The sequence below is a fragment of the Rattus norvegicus genome, chromosome 3 (genome assembly GCF_036323735.1).
Source record: "Rattus norvegicus strain BN/NHsdMcwi chromosome 3, GRCr8, whole genome shotgun sequence".
NCBI lineage: Eukaryota > Metazoa > Chordata > Mammalia > Rodentia > Muridae > Rattus > Rattus norvegicus.
This window is the reverse complement of record NC_086021.1, coordinates 142,584,924-142,606,392: the sequence shown is the minus strand read 5'-3', so window position 1 is coordinate 142,606,392 and position 21,469 is coordinate 142,584,924. Positions and strand designations below refer to the sequence as shown.

Sequence of the window (21,469 nt, the reverse complement as noted above, 5' to 3'; positions counted from 1 at the left end):
ACTGGACCATATAACCCAGAGAAATAATTTTAACCAGACAATCTTATACTCACAAAAGTCTTCTCTAACTCCCAATTTATTAACTACAATTTTGCTCTCCACAATTCATTGATTTAAATGGCAAAACAGAACTGGTTGTTAAAACGAGTTTAAAATTTGTTCTGTAGGCATCCTGGACCTAGATGGGCATCTTTGCTGGGGTAGGGGATTTCTGCTACAATATTTTTTCTCTGTGCTGTTCTTATTATAATATTCTCTATGCTTTCACTAAGGTGTGCATCTCTATTGTCTCTGTCCTAATTTAAATGGTGGGTCTTTTCAAGTGCCCCAGTGCTCTCCCACTCTGTTCATACTTCTTTTAAATTTATCATTGGCCTTTACTGCATTATCCAATTCCTCTCTCATATCTTTCCATCCTTATTATATTTTCTATATGGTCTATGTCAGGAGTTCCACTAAGATTTTGCTTTCATTTTAATTACTTCGTTTTTCATTTCTAGAATTATTTATGCTTTGGGCTTTCTTCAGTAATTCTACCTCTGTTTTCTATGGAACAGGTTTCTCTAAAAAGCACAGATCCATGGTTAACTCTAATCTAGTTCTTGGTTATGGGGCCCCATAAATCCCACTAAACATTCTTGTTTGTTACCCTCCAAACTTGGTAGTAAGACCCCATTGCTCCAAATACCACATACCTGAGTCATAACGTGCAATGACATCAAGTTGATAACCACCTGGAAGGTTAGATTTCATAGTTCTAGAAAGTTTATATATACACTATCTGGTGAGGGAGGGAGTCATCAATAGTCCTATCCAACTGTGAACTCTTCAGTCTATAATAGCACCTGGCCTTGAAAGATATGCCTACTAGTACAAATATGGGAGTAACCAACTACCTTTTAAAAACTGGATTTAAAGCATGATCTGCTTAATAAAATCCATCTCTGGCACCATTAACTTATCTAAACACCCATAGCCTGCTAATGTCCCCGAGGGAGAATCTATTATTCTTCTAAATAGATACAATAAACTAACCCCTACATTCTTATCTTTATACCCATAGGTGAGTGCATTTATCAATGCTTATCAGAGAAGCTCCTTTTTGGGATGATGATGATTAACATGGAGATTCATAACCAGTCAACATGCAGAGAATAAGAATCTATGGAGAAATAGTCAGTTCTAAATGTATTATCTATAACACATGCCTTCCCCTTCATGGCTAATAGATCATTGCCAATGGGGGAGCAGAGTGATTGTGGGAGATAGAGAGAACAGATGATTATGGTGAAGCAATATTTGATAGACATAGCAGAACAGCTGCACACCTGAACTCACAGAGGCACGGACTGAATGCATAAGATCAGCACAAGAGCAAGCCAGACAAATGCCAGCATGAATTAGGCAATGAGGATTCATGAAGTTCTACCCTGTCCAAGGAGCTATTAGAAACCAATGACTGTGATGAAGAGTTAGACTTCTTCAGGAATGTAGGCCTGTCAGAATACCCATGCTCTCCCTGATGACCCCATTCCTATGCACATGTAGGCACTCTCCCTAAATGGAATCTGTGGGTATTATTTTTAAAAAGAAAGAGAATGAGCACAGATGTTTGGTGGGGGAAAATGGTAAAGCAGATAAAGAAAGGCAGAGAATGGAGAATGGATTTGATTCAAATATATTGCATGAGTATATGAACATTAAATAAAATATTTTCTAAAATAGTAAAACATAAAGAAAATTTATGTGGTACCTACTATGATATGTGTTCTTTTTTTCTTTTATAAAATTTAATAACAGAACTATTGAAGCATATAAAAAGCCAGAAATGTTAAATATTTATGATTTTTAGCAAAGTATATGTTTGGATTTGCTCTCCTTATTCCTAAAATTTAATTAAGTTGCTAGGCTGAAAGATGACTGGTACAGTCATGCTGGAGAAAACCAAACAATGCTAGCTAAGATGTAAAATGCATATATTATCTCTATGGGTGTAAAACACAATTAGTATTTCCATACGGGGAGTAAGACTTTCGACCCTTACTAATGAAGCTTCACTTCCTGGACCGGGCTATGTGAACTTTTACCAAAACCACCTCTACAGGGTTCTTTTCTGTGTGTGTATGTTACTAAACTGAACACTTTCCAGGGTAATGAACAGTAGGCATAGATCATATGTTGCCCTTAGTCAGCTTCAAAAGCTATGGAAAAGGGATCTCCAGTCAACTTCCCAGAACTGTGCTTGTGGATGAAGGTGGGATGAGGGGAGCATGAATAGAGGGTAAGACAGAGAGAAGAGGAAGAGAATGGGTTCTTAGAAGGGAATTCTACAACACCCCAAACTGCAAATGACTGAACATCAACATTATCCATAACCTTGTACCAGAGAATAGCCTTCCTGTATGCTCAGGCCCTGCCCACAACCAATCCCATATCAATCACAACTGTCAGTATTTTCTATACAAGAACTGAATGATGCAAAAGTCACTACTTAGTTGCTCCCTCTAACCAAATCATGTCTGTGGAACAAGGCAGACACCCACAGCCTCTACCTTATACAGGCTTTCTGCTGCTCCCATAGCTACTGATCACTACAAAGTACACTAAATAAACTCTTCTTTCTACTATGCTCCAAGGGGCAAGTATTTTCACTTAATGGCCTACTACCCATCACACGTGCAACCCTACTGCACAGTTTTCATGGGAGAAATTCTGTGTAGTCTTCAAATCATTTCGTTTCGATCCCAAAACAATACAAACCTTTAAAGAAGATGTCAATAATTTAATGCCAAACTGTGCATCTCTTCAATGTAGTTCAAGTCTTTCCTTACGATAATAGACAATTGTTTTACAAAATTTGGGGATTGCTTTTCTTTAAGTTTATTTTATTGTTTTTATCAATAAAAAACATCTTTCAATATGTACGGTGGTTGAAACTGAGATCACATTTATATAATTGGTTAGCTAATTAATGCCATGGTTGGTGTCTGATTATATTACAGATTCTATTTGTGTCTCCCTCAGATCAAGGGCAGAACTTGATTATCTAATTTACTAGCAATAAAGAAGCCACTAACCAGAGATGCCTCCTTCAACTCTGAAGTAGCAAATAGTCCTGTCACGCCACTTCTGCTGCTAGACTACAAAGCACACTTCATGTAAAGTAAAAAGAAATGTGACTTTATACTGATAAGCAATGAACATTATTTATTCTAATTCCAGGAATTTCAAATAGGAACAAATGAGTAAGTTAAAATCAACCATGATCTCCCACCCAGAGGAAGTCACTAGCAGCTGGATTCTTATCAATGTAGTTTCTGGGCATCTCAAATTGTCACAAAGGATTTAGTTCATTGTCCTTTCCAATCTGAATTGCTTCCTTAACAATGGGACTGTACACACTTTATGTATTGTTCAATTAGAGAACATTTATTTAAACCCTGCAAAATATCATCATAATTTAGCTGATTTCTTGGTTTTAAGAAATATATAGATATACCACTACTACTCCATAATATTTTATCACATTTGATTGTGTGTTTGTACGTGCGTGCACACATATATCTGCAACACAGGCCACATGTGAAAGTCAGAGCGCAGCCTGCAAGTGTCAGTTCTCTCTAGCCCTCATGTGCATTCCAGGGATCCAGCTTAGGCTCTCAGACTTGGTTGCAGAAGCCGCTGATCTCTAAGGCACCTCACTGGCTACCAGTCTGTTACAATGTTAACCAGTGGTACAGAGAATCCCATTAAAATAGCTGATCAATTCTGCAATCATTAGAATAAATTGTCACTAGTAAAATTGTTGACCTGAATGGTTTGAAGGCTTTTTTATTTTGATAAATTTGTCAAAGACTTAAAAAAAATTGAACAAATCTCATCAACCTGCATAGTAACAAATCTAGAGAGGAATAATCCAGCGCTGGGAGGAGTTATCACCAACCACTGCATAGGGGAAACACCACGCATCAGATAGAATGCAATTATCAAACACTGAGTCTTAGGTCTGTTTTTTTTTTAATTATATGTGAAGATTATATTTGTATATTTTTGTTCGTATATGCATATCTTTGGTTAATTTTTTTAAAGATTTATTTATTATATATGAGTACACTGTAGCTGTCTTCAGACACACCAGGAGAGGGAATCGGATTTCATTATGTGAGCCACCATGTGGTTGCTGGGATTTGAACTCAGGACCTCTGGAAGAGCAGTCGGTGCTCTTAACTGCTGAGCCATCTCTCCAGCCCATCTTTGGTTAATTTTAAAGCTAGTAAGGATTACTTCTATTTCTTTTCATCTTTGTTAACTGTTCCTATAATCCCTTATCCATGTTCTTATTTTTCATATATATGTATATATATATATACATATTTACCTTATAAAAAGAGAATGAGGATTTAAACTTTTAAATGTCTCCGAGTTTTTTTTGCCAGATAGATAGATAGATAGATAGATAGATAGATAGATAGATAGATAAGTGGGTGGGTGGATGGAGATGATCAAGTCTAAAGCGCTCCACTTTGCCTTTTAAATTATAAATTAATTTTTAACTATTATAATAACTAATTATAATTATAAATATAAAAATAATTGTAATAATTAATAATCTGTTGAAGCATTTTTAAGTAAATACTACCTACTGTACCCAACTTTCTCTTTGTGCGTTCAACCTCTTATTGAATAATCCATCTCTTATTGAATACTCCATTGCTCAAGTGATTTAGCACAATTTTGGATCACCTTGAAAATATTTCAGAACTTTATGAATATTTGGAGTTTATATACTGGGTTTTATTTTAATGTGCATTTTTATATTGGGAGTGGACATTGGAATGTTTTCTAACTTTTCTCCTCAGATTTGTCTTAATTACTTCTACTGCTTTATTTATACATGTTTATAGGGTAGAGTGTGCGGATTGAGAGAGGGGTGCAATGTAATTAAATCACAGGAATCATCCAATAAATTTAGATTTTTTTTTATAATCCTCATTTATGACTGGAAGTCCTCATGAGAATGTTTAAAGTCATATGCTTTCCCAAGATAGATTCTTGCTCCTGGCAAATGTTCACAGTCTTCTTTTTCCTAGTGTTTATGGTACTTACCAAATGTTCTGCCACAGACTTGTGGAACACTCTGGTTCTATTTTCATTTATCATAATGCCCAGAGTGCAACCAGCACATAGACCCTGACTGTTGCTTTGAGATTGTCTCTAATATTCCTAAGCTTATGAGATCTTTTTAAAAATCATTAATAGAACATTATCATCTTTGTCACCTTATGAAAATGATCATGTGATTTACCTCCTTTTACCTGCAGAGATAATAGCTGTAAAGATATGTTTTCTAATATTAAAATACATTTCAGGATTGTCTTTGTTATGTTGGATTTTTAATATACTAGATTTTATCTGTTGCCAACTTCAGTCTTAACCACCTAGCAGAAAAAGTCTGAAGCACAGTTTAGAAACAGAACACATTAGGTAAAGGAGCTGTAATGTCGTCGATTGCCACATTTATTTCTATGTGACTGGAACCAAGTCAAGCTTTCAAGACATGTGCTTTCAACAAAACCACATAGAGAGTATAGTTTAAAAAAATTTCAGGGGGTTGGGGATTTAGCTCAGCGGTAGAGTGCTTGCCTAGCAAGCACAAGGCCCTGGATTCGGTCCCCAGCTCCGAAAAAAAGAAAAAAAAATTTCAATAAGCCAGGCAGTGATGGCACATGCCTTTAATCCCAGCAGTTAGGAGGCAAAGACAGGCAGATCTCTGTAAATTCAAGGTTGGCCTGCTATACAGGGCAAGTTTGGGACAGCCAGGGCTACACAGAGAAACTCTGCCTCAAACAAGCAAACAAACAAACAAACAAAAACCCAAATAAACAGAAAAAATAATTAAATAAACAACAGCCTAGCCCAAAGAAGAAAAAATTCTAATTAATCTAACCAGAATACTGTTAGCAGAAAGGGCATTTTGGAAAGAATCACATCTCTACTCACAGGACATGTTTATCTAGTACATAATTCAGAACACACACACACACACACACACACACACACACAGAGTTTCTCCAATAGTCTTTGAAAACAAAGTCTCAGTGTAAAAGCATAAACAAAGGGGAGCAGCCAGTCTGCTTTGTTGTGCCTGGTGCTTAACATCATGGGCTTAAAAACCTAACAAGCAGCGGAGCAGACTTTCCCTTACATTGTCTCCTCAGCACTGATAAGCAACCCCGAGGTCTATTTTTAGTAAAATGCTGTTTTTAATCTAGAAAGCTCCTACTCCATGACAATTTATCAACCGCTGCCAGATCTACAAAGTCAAGACAATGGAAGACATAAGTCTGGATTGAAACAAAGAGTTTGATCCTTCTGCAACAGCGCTTGGACCCAGGATCACACCTTTAGTGATTCCATACAGCTTTAAGAATGGTATTTAGCAGAATATGGAATTTCGCAGCTTCCTTTAATGTGGTACGGTGTGAAGAAAGGGTTCAAAAAGGGTTGACTGTTCCATTCCATCAGAGGCTGGAAAATTCAGACAGGAACAAGCAGGGCAAGTACCCTCCAGGCTTGCAAATCCATGCCCACCATAACAACCAACTCTGATCACCACCCAGAACATCTGGGGAACACTGCTTTCTATTTTCGCATCACTCCTGTTGCTGTTATTAGTAGTATCATTACTATTATTTTGACCTACTAGATAATTCTTGCATATTTCACAAAAAAGACTAGGATAAAGCCACTTTGGGAAAGTGCTTCATCTTTAAAAGCTGAACACAGACACTCTTTTACCGGATGTATGCTGAGCCAGCTCTCCTTGTGTTGTAAGCTGACTGTGCATAACCCTTTCCTACTTTATATTCAAGTGTGTAGCGCCTGCCTCTCAGCAGCTCCACTCCAAGGCAGATGTGTTTACAGATGCACAAGAAATATGCACGGGATACATGTGGCAATGGCATTATTAATGACATTGATTGAGAAGCTGTTCAAGCTCCTACTGTGATATCATAGATAAATGAATGTGGGGCACACCATCTAGAACATTATATCATAACAAGAATTATGAAGCATGGAGCATTGTGACTAAATCTTACACATGACATAGTGAGTGAGAGACAGAATAAAAACAGACACACCCAAACAGAGTAAGCTGTGAGTTTCCATTTAGAATCCAAAGGTTACCCTCAGGAGGAGAAGCAATGCCTGCAAGGAAGGAGGAAGGTGTGGTTGGAGAGCTGTGAAGTGTTCTATTTCTCACATGGCTATACTTGTATAATAATAGTGAAAAAAATCCTGAAGTAATATTTGTAATTGTCTACTTTCTAACTGTATTTTCTTACTTTATAAAACAATTGTAAAAGACAGGGGGAAAAAAAAGAATCAGGTCAGATAAGCACCAACTTAGAAAGGTTGTATGACCTTATCTTGGTTATGTATCCTCGTCAAGCAGAGCAAGACATTTTACTTGACACAAAGATTCAACAGTTATGATTATTCTCTTCACCATTCTGACTCCTCGTCCCTCCTGGATGTATCACCTTGTCGCTCTATGTGTCCTCCTGCAATACTCTAGGGTGATTATTCTCCTTCCTCCTTACTTCTTCCTCCTGTTAAGTGGTCATCCTTCTTCAAGACCACAGAGTTAGGTCTTTATTCATAGAATTATCTCAAACGTGGTAGTGGTAAGTATTTGGTGATGGCGAACAAATGACTATTACAAAGCTACACGGTTTGGCTCACACACCAGGTGATTGGTAGTCATACTCCCATCTATCGAACTAGTCAAGTGGTTGATTGAATTATAAAGGAAACAAATCGAAACACCACACTACAAGGTTGATATGCCCATGGCAAGAACTTTCTAGAGTAGGATGCCATGCTAAACCTTTCATGATGAGACACAATGGACTCATTTATTCATGGTTTCCTTTCCATTGGTCTTGGTCACTATAGTGAATTGCCTTTAAAAACATTAATGGATAATTCCAGAAAGAAACAATTTATAAGATGGGTATAGTACTATGCATCTGCAATCCTAGCACTGGGAGGTTGAGGCTGGTAGATGAGAAGTTCAAGGCCATGATCAGATACATATCAATCTGAAGCCAATCTCTCCTCCGTGAGGCCCTGAATCAAAAACTGAAAAACCAAAAGGGAATAAAGTTTTAAAAATCTAGCCATGCAATGAAATCGTGTAACCTTGCACTGTGTATTGTCAAGTTGATAACTATCTGTGTGCTCATCACATATGACTGAATACAGTACTCTCCACATTAGGTAGGAGTTGTCTCACTTAACAGATCAACTGTTCCAGTAGAGCAGTGTTTGTGTTCAAATGACCCTAAGTTTACTAAGTACTAGCTTGAGAGGATTAGCACATTGAAGCTGGTAGTTCAAATACTGAATGAAAGAGAAACTCTACAATGTTTCTCTCAAGGTACAAAAATATTACATTCTTATTTTGCTAAAATGTAAACATATCATATACAGTCTTTGGTTTATTTATTACTTGAGTTTTGGAATTTATTTCTAAAGGATAAGCAAGGCTACCATCCATATGGTCCACACACAGTCCAGATCCACATAATTACTCATAGATATCATTATCAGCTCTTTGAATGATACCAGATCACGCCTGTGGGATCAACAGTGCACCGGACTCTAACAGGACTTTGAAGAAAGAACTAATGAAAGGAGGATGGAGAACATGAATATCTTGCCTCCACTTCAAAATGAGAGAAGGGCAATGTCCTTCTGAGGAGAGTGAGGCATGGGGAAACATGTCAGGAACACGTGGGCAGAAATGACGGCAAACATAAAGGACAAATATCTTATTGTCCCAGCTTCTGGTTAAAAATAAGAGGAACTTACTCTCTAACAGCATCCTAAAAAGAGGAGTGTGTCAACTTGACACAAACTGGAATCATTTGGGAAGAATGAATTCCAACTGAGGAAACGATCCCCACCAGACTGGTCAGTGAACAAATAATCCTGTGTGGCATACTCTTCATTGATGATTGATGTGGGACAACCCAGCTCACTCTGTCGCATGCCACCCCTGGGTGAGTGCTTCTGGATGCTATAAGAAAGAAGGTTGAGTAAGCCATAGAGAAGAAACCAGTCATATACCCTTCTTCATGGCCTTGCTTTACTTCCTGCCTCCAAGTTCCTGTCCTGACTTCCTTTAATGGTATACTATGAAATGGAAGGAAGTGTGGGTAAATAAACCCTTTCCTCCTAAAGCGTTTATGGTCAAGATGACAATCATCAAGAAACAAGTGTTGCTGAGGTTGCAAACAAAAGGGAACATTTTATATGCTACTAGTGTGAATGTAAACTAGTTCAGGACGTATAGAAACCAGTGAAGAGATTGCTAAAATAACAACAACAACAAAACAGATAGAAATGTTTCAGATCACACACCACTTCTCAGTAGTTATTCCAAACACCCCAAACCAGCACTCCTACAAATGTCTTGCACATGGATAGTTATTGGAGCCTCGTTCACAACAATAGCCATGTTATGGAACTAATATGGGGGTGTCATTTCAGGGAAAGTCAACTTGGTAGCTATCCAAAATACCTAACAACAGAGGAACGGATAAAGAAAATAGGATCTACATACACAATGAAAACATTAGTCGTAAAAACTAATGCCATTTTGGAGGTTAAGAATGGGAAGAACATTGGAGTTTAAGTAGGATACGTTCAAAGTATATTGTACACGTGCATGGAAATGACCTTATAACTTTCCATGATAATGGTAATAATAAAATAGGACAAATGTTACCAGAAATAACAATAAATAAAAAAAGTTATTTCAGGGCTGTAGTTATAGGTCAATGACAGAACACTTGCCTGACGTGGTTTTTGCTTCAGCGTGAGCTCTTGCCTCAGTCCTTGCTCTGACAGCCTTCAACAGTGGACTGTGATTTGGAAATGTAAGCCCAATAAACCCCTTCTTCCCTTAAGTTGCTTTTTGTCAATGTGCTTTATCACAACAACAGAAAAGCAAACTAAAATAATATATAACACCTAATAATTTTTATATCATGTACATATTGAAATAATATATTTGAAGTGTTAAGCTACTAAAATATTTTAATGAAGTTTCAATTGCTCTTGTCTTTCCTTAATTTGATTAGTAGAAAATTAAATATTCCCTATGTACATGAAAAAAAGAAATTAAAAAATAAAACTATCCTAGAAGGCTAAAATAATCCATGGAGAAAGAGGAAGGCTATGTTACAAAGGACAGAAAAGGGATGGAGATTAAAGAGTCCTGGGACCCTCAACAGAAAAACCTAGAAGACATGGAAAAAGGACCTACTTTGTTAAAAGATTCTGATCTTGTTTGACTGGTGCCTGCTTCCCCTGTGTGCATAGTGTAGGTTCTTCCTTCCTCATTACAGTGCATGTGCAGACACAACAGAACGGCCAAGGGGACAAGAGAGGAGGCTGAGGTCAAACAATCCAGCATACCACAGGCAGTATCGGGCAGGATGTCAAGGAAGCACACAAACCAAGGGAACCTATGAAGTAGTAGTCCAAAGTTCTGGGTCACAGTAAGAAGAGAGCATGAGACAAGGGTCTTCAGTGATATCACCCCTGAAGTGTCACAACGACCAAAACAGAAACCTCAATGATCTCAGAATCAGGATGTGGCTTTAGTATCAGTGGAAAAGAAGTTCATCGATTAGTCAGTGATTGGTACAAGAACAAGAATGTAAATCACTATGTACCAAGAATCACTTTGTTATGAGAGGGATGGAGGGAAGAACCCTAGTAGGGCACAGGTAAAGAAAGAAAATGTGTAAAAGAAACATTTAAGCTAGCACCCAATGTGTCTGTCTGAGTAGTATATCCTCAGGATGCTCCTTCCAAGTTGTATAGGCAGGCATGAGCCCTAAGGTTCATGAGAACACTGTCTTTTTCAATATAGCTTCCTTCAAGGAACTTCCTCATGTCTTGGTGGTGACTGTGTTCAGTCAAGCTGAGCTAAGCTAGCCCACTGTGCTTGTCACTTCACATATACATCAAAGGAGCCAAGTAGCGAAATGTGGACTTTGTAATACCAACAGGAAAAAGTAAGATGAAATAAAATAGAACACGCCTGTCTGTAGTATATGAATACTCTTTTCAAACTCTCTTCTGAAAAACAACTAAATTCCAAATGAGAAAGTAGGGAACGTCCTTTCCCCATACAATGTTGATAGCCAGCATTTGTCATTACGTTTGTAAGTAAAACAGAGGGGCCCTGTTCATAAGGAGACGCACATTGACATTTCCGTGAGTGTAATACCAGTATGCTTAGAGACAATCATCCAGAGACTTGGGATTAGAAATCAAGCAAGTGTTCAAATAAAACTAAGCGCTGCTAGCGTAAAGATGGTTTTTAGGGCTAGAGAATGGACCATTCATTGTTTTTTATTTGTGTATAATTAATGATTCTATAATAAATTAGATTTTGAAAAGAGAGAATATACATCAGAAGCCAGAGATCTCCCCTTCCAAAAAAAAAAAAAAAAACAAATATACCATTTATAATTTCAAGCATGTAAAGTTCCAAACCAGGCAGAACAAGTCCAATGCACATCAAGAGTGATCTACTTTGATAAGGCTAGACAGTGACCAAAGGTGGTAGGTATGTTTCTTAATCTGAAAAATGTGGAAGTCTCGCTTGGAATTTGAAAGAGCTTTTGAAAGGTACAATAGTGGATCTTTTACTTTTAAATATGTACATTAAAAACAAATAACTAAACTGTGGCATGGTGTAGCTAGGTGTTAGTTACTGCTGAATTGATTAAATAACATATTTGTAGTGTCAGCTCTAGAGCATGGTCTATGTTTTATGAAACATAGTGATTTAAAATAGAGTCTTAATCTCAACAGCATCATGAAATACATATCTTGGAAGAACACTTCTTTTTCTTGAGCGTATCTTGTCTCAAGATCAAAGTATTTGTAGAAGACATGGGGAGCATTTGGTAACCCTATAACTCACTGTTAAATAGCTCCCAGCACTCCCAACTCAAAGAAAATGACACTTATGGATCAGAGGAGTTATGACACTTACCAAATGCTACCATGATAATCAGAAAGGAATAGGTCTATACCAATGTGGCTTAAAAGCCTATGTACCTATTTCCATTTCACCAGAATGACTTCGAATGCAAGCAACAAGCAAATGTGCCAATTAAGTTACATGTTTATTGTACATTAAAGCAAACTGTTTTGTTTAAATTTTGGTGTTTGTTTCTAACCAAAATAGCGCAGAATGAAAACAATCTGAAACTGTAACAATCTACTTTGAAACAACCCATTAACCTCCCAAGTGTTAATTCTCACTCTAATTCATCTACCAAATCTATCCTCCTTGTGTTTTCTATAACATAGCTACTGCCCCAGAAGCAAGGACTTCAAGGGTCATGCCAATTCACCATCTAGAGGGGAAAGCATATTGTATCATTGGAGAAAAGTTCTCTGTAGCAAGTTAGGGATGTCCAATCTGTTTGAAACCTGTTTGCACAACGTAACTTTCTAAAGAATACCTTCATGCATGCATCTGAATTGAATCACTACTAAGAATGAATGCACTTGCTGGATTCTACAAGTATTTGGCTAGATGTTTATATACTCAGAACACAAGCCTTTCCCATGGAATTTAACCAAGAATTTTGTGCCCTGGGAAATGAAGAGGCCTGGACTTCATTCAACAAAAGCAAATGTGCATATTAAAACAAGTTTAATGCTCAATTGCCAAATTTCAAAAGTTTATAGACATCGCAATCAATAAAATAGACATTCTTCTGTTTTCTGAAAGGAAAAGGGGAAAGGGGAGAAAAGAGAAAAGAAAGACCAAAAGGTCAATGCTGGGACTCTACCAAGCCTTCAGGCAGGACTGTTCATGGGTGTTCCTCCAGATGGCAGACTTCCAGAGAGCTTGCCAACGTACTGGCCTTGCTTGGGACCCAGAGGTCTTACAGCTTGTCCTAGTAGAACTGTGAGACAATATAAATGTTTGAAGATAGCCTAGAAGTTGGAAACTTATTAGGTGAAACACCTCAAAAACACCATATTACAATCTCTGCCACAGAAGGAAGACCAAGTCCTAACATGGAACACAGGCAGAGAACAGCGTGACGTCAGAGCAGAGCTGGGATTCCATTTAACAGAGGCACTGCCAGGCGCTCCAGGAAGGGAGCAGTGTTTACCATTCATGGGAATCGGACCACGTTGTTTGATTTAGAATAGCCAACATACAAATGGAGGCATGCATGTCACTCATGAGAACAATGGTAATTTAACTAATTAAATGCTATAGCCACAGTATGTTTATGTAAAGATTACACATATGTACTTGTTGTCTAGTTGAAAAAAACATGAGCAAAGGGGGTGGGGGATGGAAATTTTCTTAGAGACTGCTAACATGGAGAGGGCTAACCCAGGCGTAACTAACTGCAGAATTTCAGATATGTACCAAAGAAAAATTGCTTTATCGAAATCTAAATTAATATGTACAAAATCTTCTACGTGTATAACTGTAATTTTGGTAAAAGGCAAGAAGATACTTCAAGAAATGGCTACAATTTTGTCAAATCACTGAAAGACATCCATTTTCACAAAGAGACTTGCAAAGTTTGAATAGAATAAGCTCTTTATAATCGTGTCTACACTTATCACAGTATATGTGCAGAACACCAAAGACCGAGAAAATCTTGAAACATAGTTGGAAGAGATAAATTCTGCCCGCTAAAAATGAAGGCATATAGGACACAGATTTCTTTAGAGTTGAAAGGAAGGAAATGTGTCACCCAAGATTTCTAAATTCAGGAATAGAGAAATTCAGGTAATGAAAGTACATTCCTTTTATGGACTTGAGCAACAACAGAAGTTGCAGTAAGTTCTACTGGCTGAAGAAAAATAAAATGAATATTCTAGATGAAGAGTCCATGCATAGGGTAACATGTTCTAAAGACATGATTTTCCTATTTATAAAAAATAATACACGTACTAGCTGAAGCAAAATTACAACAAATATCATTTTTTTTCATTTAATCTACAAGTTCTTTGAAGAGTTTGTAGTAAGTACATTCTATGGAGCAGCAGCAACAGGGGTGTCAGTTCTCCTTGCAGAACCTATAAAACCCCAACGCTATTGCCAAGCAATTGAACACTGAGGCTGCAAGATAACGAATTACAACAAATATCTTATTGGGCTGAGATATCGTTATCTTGAACCAGGCAAATCGATTCTTATATGACTTGATTCAGTATCAATGCTGTCTTGGGAAGCTGTAAGAACCTGCGGGAAGATTATAAAAAATTTGAATCTGAATTTTCCCAGTGTTGATCTTTTAACTGACCCTAAGAAACTATACAAAAAGACACTTAAGACATCTCAATGGGGATGTCTACGGAATGTGACATTTTCAGATCTTCTTAAGTACTGAAACTCCTGGATTTCACCTCTGACCCAGAACTTCTCTTGTGATTCTGTTTTCAGAACTGCGTTTCAATCCCAATGGAGAACCAATCAGAGATGCATTCTCAGCAGGAGTTCCCAGCCCATGACCACCAGGCCAGGGATAGACTAGCAAGAGAGTATGACTCACTCTCCTTTTAAATGCAGGTCAAAAAGCCAAGATGGAGCCTTCCCTGATGGTAGATTGGTAAAAGCTTGTCACCGTTTTGAAATTACAGGGTTATAAAACAAGAATCAAGGATTTCTTTTCAGGCCTTTCCTTACTTTCCACTTTGTCTATTCTTAGTAAGAACTAGTAAGTGGCAGTTAAGTGGAAGGGAGAGGAGGAAGAAGAGGTGAAGAGGAAGAATAGGAGGGGGAAGAGGAAGAAGAGAAGGAATAGGGAAGGGAGAAAAAGGAGCAGAAGGAGGAGGAAGAGGAAAGGATAGTGGCAATCTACTATGAGAATATCAGAAAGCCAAGAACGCTTCACTCAGTAACTCTGGTTACCATCCTCATGACAGGTGCAACTCCTGTACTCTGACCAAGATGCTCCAGAGTCCTGAACCAAAATGGAAAACAGTACCTTTTCCAAAGTCTTGTAAAGTTGGACTGTCTCAAATCAGACTGTGGTACAAGGGACTCAGTTTCTAGCAATTATCACAGACTTCTAGAAGGTATCACTCAAGCCATTTGTGCAAGCATACACAAGCTACGCCTATTAACTCATTTAATTTTCATAGCAATGACTAGACTACAAACAGATGGGAAGTAGAGTGTAATCAATGGTGGAAACAAGTCCTATCTATATCTTCCCTAAAGCTGGTGGTGCCCTTAAAGATAGCTATTTCCACGTATAAAGAAAGATCAGCATGTGGTCCTGATGTCAGGATACCAGACATCATTTCACTTCCTCCTGTTTGGCTTCACAAGAGGCAAAAAAGAATATTGTGGGAGAGCTGCACCAGGGAATTCAAATAACAGTACTTAATTTACTCACAATTCTGGAGGATAGAAGTCTCAAATGAAAGACACACAACAGCCTCATTGGCCCTTCCAAGATCTATAGGAAGATGCTGCTTTGTCTCTTTTTCATAATTCTTCATGTTCCATGGCAGTTCACCACACCACACTAACTTCCAATTCTCACAAGCAATATCATGTGCTCCTTATATGCCCTCTTTTGTTGTATTCAAGATACCAGCCATGATATTTAAAGCAAAATCAAATCCAGTGACTTTGTATCTTAACTAATAGCATCCATGAAATCTGTATTTATAAGTAAGATTACATTTTGAGACAGGTATGAATTAAGAAAAAGGCACTATTCTAACCATTATATCCTTAAAGTATGACTAATTCTTACTTGTATAGGCCCAACCCAAACTTTACAGTTTTTATAAAACTATTTTTTTATCTTGTATTTCGGTAGCACTTGTGGATTTCAAATCCAGATTCCTTCACTTGAGCAGCACTATACATAATTTAGGCATGAATTATTCATCTCAGGTTTTGGTGATAAAAACCAAGACTTTATAAAAATCACTTATCCAACTTGAAATCTCAGAGCAATGGCACATCTGGAATAATCAGAGATCAGAAGGCATGACTTTAGCTGAGTATATATACTCATATTTACTACCCTTGAACATAAGAACATTGCATTCATCAAGGGTGCACTGTATGACTCTGTATTAGTTATTATTGTAGATAACAAATGAAAAAAGATATTAAAAAATCGATTACCACTCTTAAAGTAATTTTCAACCAACTCTCAATTCCTGTACTATATGCTGTACTGTATGACTTATAATTTCAATGTGTTTCATATACATACTTATTAAATGATCATTCCGATTCCTGTCTATTCTTCTAATAATGTCACTGTCGTATGAGAAGGAGACAATGAGCCATCACCCTATTCTAGGAATGGGCATTGACTAAATTTGGTGCTCTTTAAAGTATAGAGAATGCTGTTCATTCAACATTAACCTCTGCCTGGCTTAAAATGATTTAAAGATGTAGGTTGGTATCATAATTCAGTAAGTCAGAGCTTGGCAAGTTAAAATATGCCATTTAAGGACCACCTTCTTTCTACAGAGTAGCCAAAGAACCACTCATGACTGTCCAAGCTTCTCATCTGTGACTAACACCTGTTCTAGGAACTTTGCTTGTACCAATAAGCCCCCTCTAGATGAGTCACAACTCTAATAACTAACACCTTCTATAAAAGTTCATCGTTAATACAATAATCTATCCAGGCACTCATACACTTACGATCCAACAAAACAGATTTCATGAAAAAGAAACAAAAGAGAAGTAAATTATTCAAACAACATAAGCCTCTCAGTATGCTTGTCTGGCCTTAAATTTCTCTAGAAGAAATGAAGTCATCAGATGTTCACATCTAGAAAGAAACCTCACTGATAGAGGTGTCCCTAGCATTCTGGTACGATAACTAGTTTTCAGTAACTTTCTGAACAAAACTAAGTTGAAAATCCCCTTTACAAACAAGGCAACTTTACTTTTAAAGTCTAGTGCATATTAAAACTCAGAAACACTTAATTATATAGAAGAAAGAGAGAGAGAGAGTAAAATGAATTGTGGGTCCTTTCAAATGACTCCTTTTCAACATGAAAGCATGCTAAGAAACTTGAGATATGACGGACATATGGAGTCAACTCATGGACCAACCCTGAGCTCTGTGAAACCTACAGTACTCAATGGCTTGGAACTGACTTGCCTGAAACTGCCCATTCATCATCTCTGTTCCCTGTGACAGTCTAGATTGGGTCTGGCTGACTGGCTGTTACTATTATCAATACTTAAATGCTATTTGCTCGGTGCCGAGGTATTCTGTAAGTATTTGACCTTAAGAATAACTCTGAGAAGTAGGTGTCATTATTTTTTATTCCCAGTTCACCCAAGAGGAAACTGAGAGCATAAGGAACTGCCCCAAAGCCACAGAACTAAATGGCAGAAATGGAAGAATGGAGCCTGGTTGCAGAATCAACACTCCCCTATGCATGCTTTAATGCACACAGACAGGTTCATCCATAACATGCTCCCAATAATGTGGATGATGTGCACCCGTGCCCCAGTCTCGGAATAGCAAGGGCTCAGCTTGCAAATGAAAACAGCTGTGGATCTATCTGCGTGTAGCACTAAATGCACTCTGGGGTATTTAATGGATTAAAATGCACTCTGATGGTGAATGCATCCACTTCTAACTCACTTCAAGGTCCTCAGCTCTTGAATTGTGCTATTGACAGATCTCTTCAGTTCTTTGGTAAGAAGTTTTAGGTCACAAGTACAAACCCCAGCAATTTCTCCCTAGCCTTCCGGTTGTCTCATTGTTTGAAGCCTCTTTCTCTTCACTTGGAATGTCCTCAGTGGTGCTTTATGTCAACCAACAGTAGAAGCAGGACACTCATCTCAGCCCAACTTGGATCAATCCCTTCCTTTATTCTCCCCTAAGTTTTTGTTCACGTCAATTAATCCGGCCATCTTTCCTTTAACTCTGACATCTTCTGGGACTCTAACTGGACATTGCATACACTCACTAGGAGATGACAAATTGAAATAATGCTAGATCCAGCATACACATTCTTCAATCAGAATTGTTACACACTATGGTTTATGTGGAAAACTTTCAGTTGTTTTAAGAAGATATGAGAACTAGGGAAAGGGAGTCAGTACTTCTTGCTATGCAAGCATGAGGACCTAAGTTTGACCCCAACACCCATGTATAAAGCCAAGCATGTGGTATACACCTGTTTTCCAGCCCTTTGCAGGCAAAATTGGGTAGATCCTTGGAGCTTATGGCTAACTAGTTTTGCCATATTGATGAGTTGCAGCTTTGGTGAGAGATGCTGTATATTTATTTAAAAAAAGAGTGGACAATAACAGAGGAAAGATAACTGATATGGATCTCCTCCATGGTCACACACATGCTTATTCACCCTCAACATGTGTGCACACACAGGAACACATACAAGCAGAGATATACAATAGAATATGTTCTGTGAATGACATCCAATAATAGCACCTTCAGTAAGGAGCGCACTCAGTGCCTGAAGGCTCTTTGCTTTCCGTTTCATCAGTATAGGGGATTAAACTCAGGGCCTTGCACAGGCTAGACAAGAACTCTGACCATGTGCCACTCCCACAGTTTCGGTACTAAAGTTCAACACAGCCACAGTAGGTAGCAAACTCTCCTTATGGTTAAGTGCAGTGAGAGAAATACTCTGGATTTTTGGCTTTCCCTGTTCATCATGGTCTGTGTGGTTCTGCAGTCTATGTTTAAACAGTCATGAGGCCCTTATTCTGACCTCTTAGAGAATGAAGGTCTTTTACTTACCTGGAAATGACTTTTCTGAGTGATGCTATAAATTATGATCAGCTTTCTAGAGTTATACAAATATCATCCACTTTCTAGCTTTACTTAGAATTATATGTTTAAAGACAAATTCAACACTGATCCCTTGTCTGTTTTGGAAGACCCTCTCATTGAGCTTCAAAACAGAATGTAACAAGCAAGATCATTTAGAGCATTATTTCAGTTTTTTAAGCTTCAGGAGTAGACCTTAGAGCCAGAGATTCAGTCTGAGACCCACAATGACCTTTGATTCAATTTTAGCTCTCAGTTTTTCTTCAACCTGAAACTCCATTATTTTTTTTTTTGGTTCTTTTTTTCGGAGCTGGGGACCGAACCCAGGGCCTTGAGCTTCTTAGGCAAGCGCTCTACCACTGAGCTAAATCCCCAACCCCAAAACTCCATATTTTTGAAAGGCTTTACTTAATTCAGCCTGCGAATACAAATCCATGTACAAAGTATGGTGTGTGTTCATAATTCTGTTATAAAGATTTCCTAAGTACAAAACAAAGTTTACATCAAACTTTGCCAAGGACTCCCAAATATGGCATTTCTTCAACTGTGAGAGCCTTCCAGTTTTCCTGAACTCATGTCCCCGTGTCCTATCATCATGTTAAATGTCAAAAGGATCTTAAAATATCTAGTTTTAACAGACTCCTCAAAAATCACATAAATAGCCTTTATAAGTGAAAGAAATATAAAGAAGTAGGATGTTTTTTTCAAATGCACTCTGTGTAAAGTTTATCTATTACTCATGGTATACACTGTGCTCCTTCCTGTGAATTTAAAAAGCCCGTAAATAGAGATGCACACAACATTCAAATATAATGAATTACCTGATAATGTCCCTATTTGAGCATTTCCCAAATTTTTTCAGCCACTTTTATGAGACTGATCCACTCATGCTGGTTTTGGATCAAAGCTCAGCTCTTGATCCACAGAACCAAAAAGAAATTGCTCAGAGTAAGAGCCTCTATTGAGTTCAAGGCTTCAGGGCAGATCCAAGTCTCCAAGTATGAACACCTGCCTTTCCCTCAAACTACGACTGTTGATGGAGAATTCCAAATGAACTGTCTAATATCTGGCTTTCTTATTCCAAGAGGGGCAGGGATAATGAACTCTAAGTTTTGTCTAGGGAAAATTCTTGACCCTTACCACCTCCCCCAAGCTGATCATGCCCCCTGCTTGGCTACCAGTTGGCATCTCAGTACAACAGGAAACAAAGGCAGCCCTTCCCCTACAAGTCATTTTTCTTCCCTGAACTTTCAAAATTCACAGACTGATTCAGAAAAGAAGAGAAATTACAGGGGGAAACCTATGACCTGCCTCTTGGTTACAGTGTAGAGGGGAGGGAAACGGACAATGGGATTCTCCAGAAGGTCAGGAACCAAAAAAAAAAAGTAATTTTCCAAGGGGCCTCCAATTCAGAGAGTACACACAGCAGTCTGGCCCTGTACAGCTACGGAAAACAGCCTCGAGAAGCTCCCTCAAGGCTCAGAAGGCAAAATATCTTTATGCCAGTAGCATACAAAGAAACAGGATGGTAGGTAGCATACTTCGTATTGGCACCATTTTCAGGGTAGGTTGGTCTGATTGGTAATCTTGGGCACCCTCTGGATAGCCTTCCTTGAGCAGAAAACCACAATCTCCCAATTAATGATCCAGGGAGCCTGCATCCTTTCTCTGCTAGAAAGTGAAAAAAAAATTAAATACCACACCAACCCAAACCACATTCCTAATCACATGATTGTTTAAAGGGCAACCCAAAGGCCACATCAGAGGGCTTTATTGCACCAAAAATGAATGAGCTAGCATGAGACCCTGACATAAAAGACAGCACACCCATGTGAGAAGAGAACAAGGGGGAGATGTAGGGTGAATACATTGGAGCAGCCTTAGGATGAATGAAGACACAGCCAGCACCATCAAATAATGAAGCCATGTCTAAGCGGAAGTTATTATTTACTTTTCACAAAAGCTAAAACTGCTCTTTGACCCCCACCCCCATTGTTGACCTTTGGCTTTCTCAGCCCCTTTACCACAGGATTTTCAAATAACTTTCACTAATGCCCCTGCGTTGTTCAAGCAGTCCAGAACGCATTATATGGAAACTTTTAAATGTGGATGCTAAATTGGCTCGGGACTCTCTGCCTGGTAGGAAAATGTCTTTATTAGTGTTTTAGTGCTCAGCACTGGAAGATGCCCTCATTATTAAAGAGAAGTTCCTCCAAAAGAATGATGAACAATGATCTGTCTCCATGCATAACAGGTGTTGAAGAAGCGAGATCAGAGCTCTCTAAAGGCAAAGAATATTTTTCATATTTTTCTTAACTTGTATTAATGAAATGCAGTCATGACGGGACAGACACACATCCAAAACTTTCCCTATTGTTTCCGTTGTTTATATTCTCCTCTGGGTCTCGAGGCGTCTCAGAAATCAAATCTGTGCCATAGGACAGGCTGCTGTTAGCTTTGTCCAATCTTCACTCTGTACTATAGATGACCTCCTGGCTTTTCTAGTTGGCTTTCCTGCCTCCTGCCTTAGGGACTCATTGTCTTCAGATTCCTCTCTATACAGAGGTTGAAATGTCACAAATGATCACATGTTGGGTGGCCCTTGCAGA

At 38.2% G+C, this 21,469-nt stretch overlaps 1 protein-coding gene across 2 annotated transcripts in view; it reads right to left on the bottom strand.

Moving 5' to 3' along the window:
- Plcb1 (phospholipase C beta 1) overlaps positions 1–21,469 on the bottom strand; it is a 711,278-nt gene that overhangs the window by 617,650 nt on the left and 72,159 nt on the right. The gene's annotated exons all lie outside the window — the stretch shown is intronic.